Source organism: Cherax quadricarinatus, chromosome 41 (genome assembly GCF_038502225.1).
Source record: "Cherax quadricarinatus isolate ZL_2023a chromosome 41, ASM3850222v1, whole genome shotgun sequence".
Taxonomy (NCBI): domain Eukaryota; kingdom Metazoa; phylum Arthropoda; class Malacostraca; order Decapoda; family Parastacidae; genus Cherax; species Cherax quadricarinatus.
This window is the reverse complement of record NC_091332.1, coordinates 12,410,372-12,422,426: the sequence shown is the minus strand read 5'-3', so window position 1 is coordinate 12,422,426 and position 12,055 is coordinate 12,410,372. Positions and strand designations below refer to the sequence as shown.

General features: G+C 40.2%; 1 long non-coding RNA gene across 1 annotated transcript; it reads right to left on the bottom strand.

Moving 5' to 3' along the window:
• Window positions 1–1,507: 1,507 nt before the first annotated feature.
• Window positions 1,508–10,410, bottom strand: LOC138853813 (uncharacterized). The gene is made up of 3 exons (XR_011392978.1): window positions 10,338–10,410; window positions 5,263–5,447; window positions 1,508–1,657 (listed from the first exon to the last, which is right to left on the bottom strand). It is a non-coding gene; the product is annotated as an uncharacterized lncRNA (long non-coding RNA).
• Window positions 10,411–12,055: the final 1,645 nt, after the last annotated feature.

Sequence of the window (12,055 nt, the reverse complement as noted above, 5' to 3'; positions counted from 1 at the left end):
GCCTACCAGCTTTCTCCCACTTGATTTGAAGCTGCTAGAATTATTGAGTATATATACGTCAGAAACATTGGCTCGTAAGACGTATTTATACGTCGAAAACAGTCAAAGGGTTAAATCGTCATGCAACTTCCTAGCCTTTTCACATATGATCGCTTGAGAGATGCTATCTCCTGCTATCTGTTTTTCGTTTATCCACACCAATAACAGTCTCTCAACATCTTCTATCACTTGCGATCTCAGTTTCGAAAACATAGTTGCACCTTTGGCAAGAACAGCTTCCTTGATTGCCGTTTTCTTGGCCACAATAGTAGCGATGGTTGATTGGGGTTTTGTGTACAACCTGGCCAGCTCAGAGACACGCACTCCACTTTCATACTTAGCAATGATCTCTTTCTTCATATCCATAGTAATTCTCACCCTTTTTGCTGTAGGGTTGGCACTAGAAGCTTTCTTGGGGCTCATGGTGACTTATTTTGAGGTGCAATCACTAAAAACGCTGTGATAATATGAAATGTTCCGATTGTATGTTTGGATGGGACTGCGGTGGTTGGCTGACTTGTAAACACTGGCCACAAGTGGACGCGTCTCGAATGGAACGAATCGTGTTGGTCGAGTTTTTTAGCGCTAGTCGAGGCAAAATTTTTGCGTTAAAATGTATCGCTAGTCGGATTTAATGTTAAACGATGTCATTGTTAGTCGAGGGTCCACTGTATATGCTTGTACATGTATGTGTGGTGTGACCTAAGTGTAAGTAGAAGTAGCAAGACGTACCTGAAATCTTGCATGCTTATGAGACAGAAAAAAGACACCAGCAATCCTACCATCATGTAAAACAATTACAGGTTTCCATTTTACACTCACTTGGCAGGACGGTAGTACCTCCCTGGGCGGTTGCTGTCTACCAACCTACTACCTAGGAATTATTATTATTGTTAATTTAGGGAAGTGGAGCACAGATCCAATTCCCTTGATCAAGAGCCCCTCACCAAGGAACCTCCCTTGAGGGGGAAGTTCGCATCCTGAAATTTTGTTCGTATCCAGAAGCAAAAAATAGATCGAGTGACTGTTCGTATCCTGCAAAATTCACACGGTGGGGCATTTGTACTCTAATAATCACTTTATACTTAATTAACCTACCATAATCAAACCACAAAGCCATTAATTTCAAATTTGATCAAAAACATTCAAGCTCTACTAACCTAAAAGAAAATTGATGCATTTCAACACAGCACAGTTACCTATGGCTATTTATTCAACAGCCCCATTCCCCTTACCATGAGGCACACAACTTACATATAAACTGTAACTTGACCCATGTGAATGCCATCTCACTTTCATGCTGATATATTTCTCTCTCTCTCTCTTCTAAACTAAGTTACAATATGTTTATTGAGACTACACCTCAACAGAGATGAGCCAATAATGCTTTTCATTTCTATTTCCTCTAAAACATAAATCTTTCTGGATTTTTCATGTGTGGATGTGATGAGTAAGCACTTACCAAGTAGTCAATGATGGTGATGTTAGCTGTGTGACAGTTGGATCCTCAAGCATCCATGAAGGCCAACCCTTTATTGGCATAAGGGGTTTGGTTCTTCATAAAATTGCAGTGAGCAGTTTTTCACTTGCATAAAACGTTCAACAGTGTGAGAGGTGCCTGCAAAACCCAGACAAATGCACGTCATTTATAAATGTTAGATGAGGAATTGTGAGTAACCAGCACCCCAAATTTATAGTGAGTGATACAGGTCTGCCATGACAAATCCGGCATCATTGGGACCTGTAGTGTGCCAGATTATTGAGTTTGCCAGATACAGAGTGATTAGGTTAGAATACACTTAATAAAGTTAACCAACTTTCCTTACACAAGAAAGTTCATTGAACATTGGCAAAAATTGAACATTTCCACTACTTTGAGCTCAATTTCAAGCTACTTTTTGTTGTGAAACCAATCAAAATCACATCTATTTCCGTAATATATCTTCCATTCTATCAAATAAAACAAGAATACAACCATAAAAACCATATGAAAATATACTGCTAAGGGGCAGCTTATGTCTGAGAAATTAACTCCGTTATTTATGGTCCAATTTCTTTCATTTTTGGTGTACGTTAAGAAGCATCTTTCCATCATACATTGCCCAAGTTTCAATAAGACAGCCCAACAAACAACTGAGAAAAAAAATTATTTACTAAAAATCATATATGGTAAGCCCAAACCAGGTACTAGAAATAAGTCACTTTGTCTGACTTTTTTGGGTTATCCTAGGTTCTTCACACATATGTTGCTATGTATGATAATCTATGTCGAGAAAATAGCTTTTTTGTTTCAGTTTTATGGTGCACTATGAGTGTATATCACAGTTAGCCCTATGCTATACTCCGTTTTCTCTAATATAAGCCCCCAAGACAGGGATAGGAGAATGGTACTTGTATCCCACATCCTCTTCATACCTCCGTCGAACTGCTCGGTATTATGTCAAATATACAGTGGAACCTCAAAAATCGAACTTAATCCATTCCAGGATCTAGTTCTAAATTCGAAAAGTCTGAAATTCAAAGCAATATTTCCCATAAGAAATAATGGAAATACAATTAATCCGTTCCAGAAACCCAAAAATATTCACACAAAAAATACATTTTAGAGAGACTAATTACAGTTTTACATACAACAAATACTATAGTTTCTAATTATGTATAGTAATACATATAAAATAACATTTTTACTTACCTTTAGTGAAGATTGGTGATGGCATATGGAAGATAGAGAGGAGGAGAGAGGGAGTTGGGGTTAGTGTTTGGAAGGAGAATCCCCCTCCATGAGGACTTCAGGTAAAGCCCTCTCTGGGGTTACTTCCCTTCTCTGTCTTTTAATGCCACTAGGACCAGCTTGAGAGTCACTGGACCCCTGTCTCACAAAATAACTGTCCACAGTCCTCTGTTTCTGGCGCCTCTTTAACATTTCCCAGATGTTGCACATGTGTCTTAATTTCATCTTGTCGGTATTGTATACCATTCTTATACAACTTGTCAGACACTGCAACATCATGGAATCTTGATTCTGAGGACATGTACATAACCTTCACGACTACGACAACTACTACTACAACTAACCCATCTCTTTGGGTAGGACCTACTTCCACTGGAAAATCCCGCCTACCAGTGATTATGCCCTCATCTGCTACCCGTCCCATTTCCACCTGACGTTAGTATATAAGCGTCAGGCGCCTTGCTTCTGCTTCAGAATCTCCACGACTACGGTGCTCTTCACACCTACTCCTAGATTGAGGGACTGATCACCTCATCTTCTGTACACAGTTCTACTATCTTCAAGTTATGTCCTGGAATTTGTATTGATAAAGCCACTGGATGGCGAAACGTCTACAATAAAGATACCCAGATGTTGCACATGTGTCTTAGTTTCATCTTGTCGGTATTGTATACCATTCTTGTACAACTTGTCAGACACTGGAACATCACGGAATCTTGATTCTGAGGATATGTACATAACCTTCACGACTACGACAACTACTACTACAACTAACCCATCTCTTTGGGTAGGACCTACTTCCACTGGGGAATCCCGCCTACCAGTGACTATGCCCTCGTCTGCTACCCGTCCCATTTCCACCTGATGTTAGTATATAAGTGTCAGGCGCCTTGCTTCTGCTTCAGAATCTCCACGACTACGGTGCTCTTCGCACCTACTCCTAGGTTGAGGGACTGATTACCTCATTTTCTGTACATAGTTCTACTATCTTCAAGTTATGTCCTGGAATTTGTATTGATAAAGCCACTGGATGGCAAAACGTCTACAATAAAGATACCCAGATGTTGCACATGTGTCTTAATTTCAACATTTCCCTAAAATGGGACATGGTTCTGTCACTGAACTTGTTACAAAGATGGCTTGTTTCACTTGTTCAGGTTTGAATTCTTTACTGTCTATGTACCCCTTAAACTCCTGTACAAACTTCTCAGCCGCCTGTTTGTCTGAACTGGTTGCCTCACCATGTCTTACAACATTGTGTATGCCACTATGCTTCTTAAATCTGTCAAACCAGCCTCTGCTGGCCTTAAATTCACTATCAGCACTGGTTCCAGGAGTTTTCTGTACCAGATCGGCATGCAACTTCCTTGCCTTTTCGCAAATAATCGTCTCTGAAACACTATCACCTTCAATCTCTTTATCCTTGATCCACACCAGCAACAACTTCTCAACCTCTTCAACTATTTGTGGTCTTTTTTTGGTTAGCATATTAACACCTTTTGCAACATCAGCTTCCTTGATTTGTTCTTTCTTTGCCAGGATAGAACCGATGGTCGACTTGTTTTTTCCCGTACATCCTGGCAAGCTCAACAAGTCTCACACCACTCTCATACTTCTGTATTATTTCCTTCTTCACATCTATGGTGTTTCTCACTTTCTTTACCACAGGGGTACCACTAGCAAGTTTCTTTGGGCCCATGGCAGCTTATTTCACAGTCCCACAAGCACTAAACACAACGAAATAATCGTAAAAAGTGTGAATGAGAGTGCAGGTTAGTGTTCACTCAAGCATAAACAAAGCTAGACTGCTCACGGCGCCTGCGTGGGGATGTGGACAAAGCGAGCCCGCGGACATGTCCCGTACCCGGTGGTCCGAAAATAGGGGCGTGTTCGATAATAGGGACACAGTTTGTCCGAAAAAATGGTCCTATTTTCGAAACGTTCGATATGTGATACGTTCGATTTTTGAGGTTTCACTGTATTATTCATTCTGGAGTATTTAACATGTTTTTATGTTATTTATATTGTTTATTATGTCATATAAGATCAATTGTGATAGGCAAATAAGCCATAGTGTTGATATTAGCGTAATAAAGCGAACTTGGAAATTTGAAATTATGCTAGCCGAAATTAGTGCCGAATAACTAATGGAACCGGATGTCTGACTGCTGGATTTGTGATGGCGGACTTGTACATGAATTAAACTTAAAGTGATCCAACGTCACTGTTTCACTTAAACTTCACATTATCTTTGCAAACATTAAATGTAAATATTACATAAAACTGCTAGTTTACTTTCCTCCAAGTTTTACTCCAGTACACAGTAAAAACTTCATTGAATACCTTTGCTCCACTTTTAGTAAATTCCATTAAAAGATATATTTATAACTGAATAGACAAGTAAGTAGTTTACAGCTATACAAATAAAAGTTTTCTTTCACAATATTTGTGTAAAAGAATAATGATTATAAAAATTATATAAGATAACTTGCCTATCTGTGGCCAGCAGTAACTGCCTGGTTGATCAGACCCTGATCCACCATGAGACCTGGTCTCAGACTGGGCCGCAGGTGCACTGACCCCCAAAACCCTCTCCAGGTAAACTCCAGGTATCACCTGGCACTCTTATTATTCAGCTTTCCTCATGATTCAGCTGGCAAGGAATTTCCCTCAAGGGCTGCAACAATAAAAAAAGGAAAGATTATCCAGTATTTTGAAAAATTCTGTGCATCTTTCACTTCTTCAGAGGCATATATAATGAGTGACTATCTATACTTCATTCTGTATGACCCTTGTGGGTTTAGTGTTTACTTTTGATTATAATAATAATACTATTTATACTTCATATTCTAGGCTCAATCTCAGACCAACTTCAATATCTGGAGATTAAAATACAGGTACTGTATACAGTTTATTTTTACATTTCTCATAATAATGTAAAGGGTGTATAATGCATTAACTAGTCAGACCACAGGGTGTGCAATAAACTAGCCATCTAAGCGGCAAGTTTATTGTAACCCCTATGTTCAAATAGCTCTGGTATCTCTTAGGTTTGTTGGAACATCTACAGAAATTTTATACAAATTAAGGAAACAAAAATGTGGAATAACTCATCAGATGAATTAAAAAAAATTAACAATTCAAATCAAAATTAAAACAAGTATTGTGCACTATAGCAATGCAGTAGTGCAATTCTTTGTAATCCCCTAAAGTAAATTCTTTAACAGGAGACTTCTTTAATTACTAGTAAGTTATTACATTTTACAGTAAATATACACTTCATCCTCGGATCCCACTTCAGTATTACTTTATGGTAAATCGTCCAAAACTGATGTAGAAATTGATGAAACTGATAAGATACTTTTTTTTTATTTGTAGAAATGTAAAAAAAAAAAAAACTAATGTAACCAACCTAACCTGTCCTAACCTTTAATAAATAATGATACTCAACATTACCCTTGAGGGCAAAAGCATATGATACCACATACAGAAAGTGGTGAAATATATACATATTGAGTAATAGTGGTGAGTGGAGTAAACCAGCAGCCTGGTACTGGGCTGCTGGTTTACTGCATCATTAATAATAATATGTTCATAATAAAGGTCTGCACAATAGAAGCTGTTTCCTGTGTTATGGTTATGATATGTTAAGGATATTGCACAATGTTAAAGGGATTCTGACATGAAAATTAAGTACATATTGGCCCATTTTATTATGCTATTAATTACAAAATGTATCCCATGCCTTTATTTAATCATATCCCAAATTTTTAATTTAGCTATTGACTCGATTTAATCCTTATCAAAGTTTTTATCCTACGAATTCAAATATTAATTTTGACATATACTGTACATAATTAGATAATATTACCAACCAAATATTTTTTGCTCGTAAGATGTAACCAGATACTATACAAAAAAAAAAAAAAATCCATCCTACCTTTCAGAACCTTGTACTAAACTCACCAGCTTGAACAACTCCATGGTTTGGAGTTTCTTTTTAATTATAATAAATATAATAATGAACAACTCCACAACCCTATATATTTTATAGTAATACGTATCTTTGGTTTAAGTCAGCCGGAAATACTTTATATACTATAGGTTTCTCGCAAAATTTATATAATTTACTTTTTTTTATGAGAATAAACTTTTCTGGGGTTATCCTGGCTCTGGCTGGGTTACAAGTATCTTTGGCAGGTTAAATCACCACCACCAGATGTAGACCAAACGAAATGTAAACTTTGCCAGATGGATTATTGTCACACCCTGCGTCATTATGTACTGGAGTGCGATAAAATTAATGAATTTAGAAACAACTCACTCAGAAGTGTTCAAGAAATGGCTAAGTATTTTATCCACAGTGGTATATTACAGACCATTCTGGAGAAATACCCTGACTTTGCTAGCTGTAAATAAAGCATTACCACATATGTGCGTGTGTGTGTGTGTGTGTGTGTGTGTGTGTGTGTGTGTGTGTGTGTGTGTGTGTGTGTGTGTGTGTGTGTGTGTGTGTGTGTGTGTGTGTGTGTACTCACCTATTTGTACTCACCTATTTGTGGTTGCAGGGGTCGAGTCCTAGCTCCTGGCCCCGCCTCTTCACCGGTTGCTACTAGGCCCTCTCTCTCCCCGCTCCATGAGCTTTATCAAACCTCGTCTTAAAACTGTGTATGGTTCCTGCCTCCACTACGTCATTTTCTAGGCTATTCCACTGCCTTACAACTCTATGACTGAAGAAATACTTCCTACTATCTCTCTGACTCATTTGTGTCTTCAACTTCCAATTGTGGCCTCTTGTTTCTGTGTCCCCTCCCTGGAACATCCTGTCCTTGTCCACCTTGTCTATTCCACGCAGTATTTTATATGTCGTTATCATGTCTCCCCTGACCCTCCTGTCCTCCAGTGTCGTCAGGCCGATTTCCCTTAATCTTTCTTCATAGGACATTCCCCTTAGCTCTGGAACTAACCTTGTTGCAAACCTTTGTACTTTCTCTAGTTTCTTGACGTGCTTTATCAAGTGCGGGTTCCAAACAGGTGCTGCATACTCCAGTATGGGCCTGACATACACGGTGTACAGTGTCTTGAATGATTCCTTACTAAGGTATCGGAATGCTGTTCTCAGGTTTGCCAGGCGCCCATATGCTGCAGCAGTTATCTGATTGATGTGTGCTTCCGGAGACATGCTCGGTGTTATACTCACCCCAAGATCTTTCTCCTTGAGTGAGGTTTGCAGTCTTTGGCTTTGTGTGTGTGTGTGTGTGTGTGTTTATGTGTGTGTTTATGTGTGTGTGTGTACTCACCTATTTGTACTCACCTATTTGTGGTTGCAGGGGTCGAGTCCTAGCTCCTGGCCCCGCCTCTTCACCGGTTGCTACTAGACCCTCTCTCTCCCCGCTCCATGAGCTTTATCAAACCTCGTCTTAAAACTGTGTATGGTTCCTGCCTCCACTACGTCATTTTCTAGGCTATTCCACTGCCTTACAACTCTATGACTGAAGAAATACTTCCTACTATCTCTCTGACTCATTTGTGTCTTCAACTTCCAATTGTGGCCTCTTGTTTCTGTGTCCCCTCCCTGGAACATCCTGTCCTTGTCCACCTTGTCTATTCCACGCAGTATTTTATATGTCGTTATCATGTCTCCCCTGACCCTCCTGTCCTCCAGTGTCGTCAGGCCGATTTCCCTTAATCTTTCTTCATAGGACATTCCCCTTAGCTCTGGAACTAACCTTGTTGCAAACCTTTGTACTTTCTCTAGTTTCTTGACGTGCTTTATCAAGTGCGGGTTCCAAACAGGTGCTGCATACTCCAGTATGGGCCTGACATACACGGTGTACAGTGTCTTGAATGATTCCTTACTAAGGTGTCGGAATGCTGTTCTCAGGTTTGCCAGGCGCCCATATGCTGCAGCAGTTATCTGATTGATGTGTGCTTCCGGAGACATGCTCGGTGTTATACTCACCCCAAGATCTTTCTCCTTGAGTGAGGTTTGCAGTCTTTGGCCACCTAGCCTATACTCTGTCTGTGGTCTTCTGTGCCCTTCCCCTATCTTCATGACTTTGCATTTGGCAGGATTAAATTCGAGAAGCCATTTGCTGGACCAGGTGTCCAGTCTGTCCAGGTCTCTTTGAAGTCCTGCCTGGTCCTCATCAGATTTAATTCTCCTCATTAACTTCACATCATCTGCAAACAGGGACACTTCTGAGTCTAACCCTTCCGTCATGTCGTTCACATATACCAAAAATAGCACTGGTCCTAGGACCGACCCCTGTGGGACCCCGCTCGTCACAGGTGCCCACTGTGATACATCATTACGTACCATGACTCGTTGTTGCCTCCCTGTCAGGTATTCTCTGATCCATTGCAGTGCCCTTCCTGTTATATGCGCCTGATGCTCTAGCTTCTGCACTAATCTCTTGTGAGGAACTGTGTCAAAGGCCTTCTTGCAGTCCAAGAAGATGCAATCAACCCACCCCTCTCTCTCTTGTCTTACTTCTGTTATTTTATCATAAAACTCCAGAAGGTTTGTGACACAGGATTTGCCTTCCGTGAATCCGTGCTGGTTGGCATTTATACTCCTGTTCCGTTCCAGGTGCTCCACCACTCTCCTCCTGATAATCTTCTCCATAATTTTGCATACTATACACGTCAATGACACAGGTCTATAGTTTAGTGCCTCTTTTCTGTCTCCTTTTTTGAAAATGGGAACTACATTTGTGTGTGTGTGTTTATGTGTGTGTGTGTGTGTGTGTGTGTTTATGTGTGTGTGTGTGTGTGTGTGTGTGTGTGTGTGTGTGTGTGTTTATGTGTGTGTGTGTGTGTGTGTTTGTGTGTGTGTGTGTGTTTATGTGTGTGTGTGTATGAATTTGTATGTGTGTGTGTGTGTGTGTGTGTGTGTGTGTGTGTGTGTGTGTGTGTGTGTGTGTGTGTGTGTGTGTGTGTGTGTGTGAGAGAGAGAGAGAGAGACTCAGCAATCAACATTTGCACCAATAACTCACTACAGTTGTGACCGGGTGTGGAAGTGTGAATTGCTCATTACTCTAAAATTTGTTCATGATTGCAGCCATGTATAAACGTAAGTAACCATTCTTACAGTATTCATTACCTTTGTAACTTGTGAGTTCAATACCTTTGTAACTTGTGAGTTCATTACCTTGTACCTAGTTCAGCCATCAAAACTTTGGAGCCCGGTCCCTGGACCCATTGTGTACCTCTGTAATCTGTAAATACCTTTGTAACTTGTCATGACTGTGACTAGACCTACCTGGAGTTCATTACCTTTGTAAATTGTGAGTTCATTACCTTTGTAAATTGTGAATTCATTACCTCTGTAACTTGCTCAGCTATCAAAACTTTGAGGCCCAGTCCCTGGACCCATTATGTACCTCTGTAATCTTTTGACTACCGCCCACAGGATGGGTATGGGGTGCATAATAAACATATTAAACTAACTATCCAAGGTAATTTACACTATTTATTATAATTGCACATATTATGTGTATCTGGAAAAGACCCGGGTCGGGAGTGTACTGGCGAATCAAGGAGGAGTGTACCTAAATAAACTTACCATTATTATACAATATTAAATTTATCTTCTCTGTCTTGTTGGGGGTGTTAGAGCCATTGACCCTGACACCGTGTGGAACCCTGCTTTCCCGTGCCCGGGAAGAACCCTCCAAATAATAATAATAATAATCTTTATTTCTACAAGTACATGTACAAGGTATATAGACCTAGCTGACATCAATAGTAATAATAATAATAATAATAATAATAATAATAATAATAATGATAATAATAATAATAATAATAATAATAATAATAATAATATCTTTATTTCTATAAGCACATGTACAAGGTATACAGGCCTAGCTGACATCAATGGCATAAATAACAAAAACAGGCACAATACCGTGACTGGAACGATACACAAATAACCCACACATAAAAGAGAGAAGCTTACGACGACGTTTCGGTCCGACTTGGACCGAAACGTCGTCGTAAGCTTCTCTCTTTTATGTGCGGGTTATTTGTGTATCAATGGCATACCACTACATAGAAAGCTCCTTGTTATGCAGAGCATATCGGGCAAATTAGGTAAATTTTGTCCAAGGATGCGACCTACACCAGTCGACTAACACTCAGGTACCTATTTTACTGATAAGAGAACACAGACAACAGGTATCTTAAGGAAAACGCATCCTAATGTTTCCACCCGTACCGGGGATCGACCCTTGGACCTCAATGTGTGAGATGGGTGCGCTACCAATCAAACTACGGGAAGTTGTCTAGTGAGGTGGCCCGGTGGCCTGGTGGCTAAAGCTCCCGCTTCATACATTTAGGGCCCGGGTTCGATTCCCGGCGGGTGGAAACATTTCGACACGTTTCCTTACACCTGTTGTCCTGTTCACCTAGCAGCAAATAGGTACCTGGGTGTTAGTCGACTAGTGTGGGTCGCATCCTGGGGGACAAGATTAAGGACCCCAATGGAAATAAGTTAGACAGTCCTCGATGACGCACTGACTTTCTTGGGTTATCCTGGGTGGCTAACCCTCCGGGGTTAAAAATCCGAACGAAATCTTATCTTATCTTACATGTTATATGTCCCCGATACGTCCCGAGGTTAGTAGGAAGGCGCAAGTATAGACCAGAATCTCCTGACGGTCTCAAGGCTTTAACCCCTTCCCATTGCGTATGAGTAGTAGGGTCAAGGACTGCACCATAAATGGGCTCAAGGCCACTCGGAGGAGAGTCCATGCAGTGGGAACGGGGGAACTACAAAAGAAAGTGCTCCACTGTTTCAGGCTGAGAGGGACACCACGGGCAGGATGCGAAATAGTCATCCGAAGGAGGTGCAGATGAGTCACCGGGGGCCCCACCAGGGGACGGGATAGCGCTACATCTACTAATAGTTCAAATTCAAATTCAAATTCAAAGTTTATTCTCTATAAGGATTACAATGCTGAGTTTACAGAATTTGGTTATTGTGTGGTTTACATGTAGTAAAATAATGATTACAGAGTGTACCACTAGAACACCTAGCATGGCTAGGCATTTCGGGCAGACTTAGTTTAATTCTTAATTTTAAAATATTACAAATTATGAGGTAAGTTGGTATTATGGCTAAGTGACTAAATACTAGTTTGTGAGTTTAGCAATGCGAATGCTTTTGTTTTGGCACAGTACATATTTTCAGTATTGGAGTATCACATGATTCATTATTTTAAGATTGAGATTAATATTTCTGTATATGGTCAAATGGGTGAGTGAGTGTGTGAACCACCA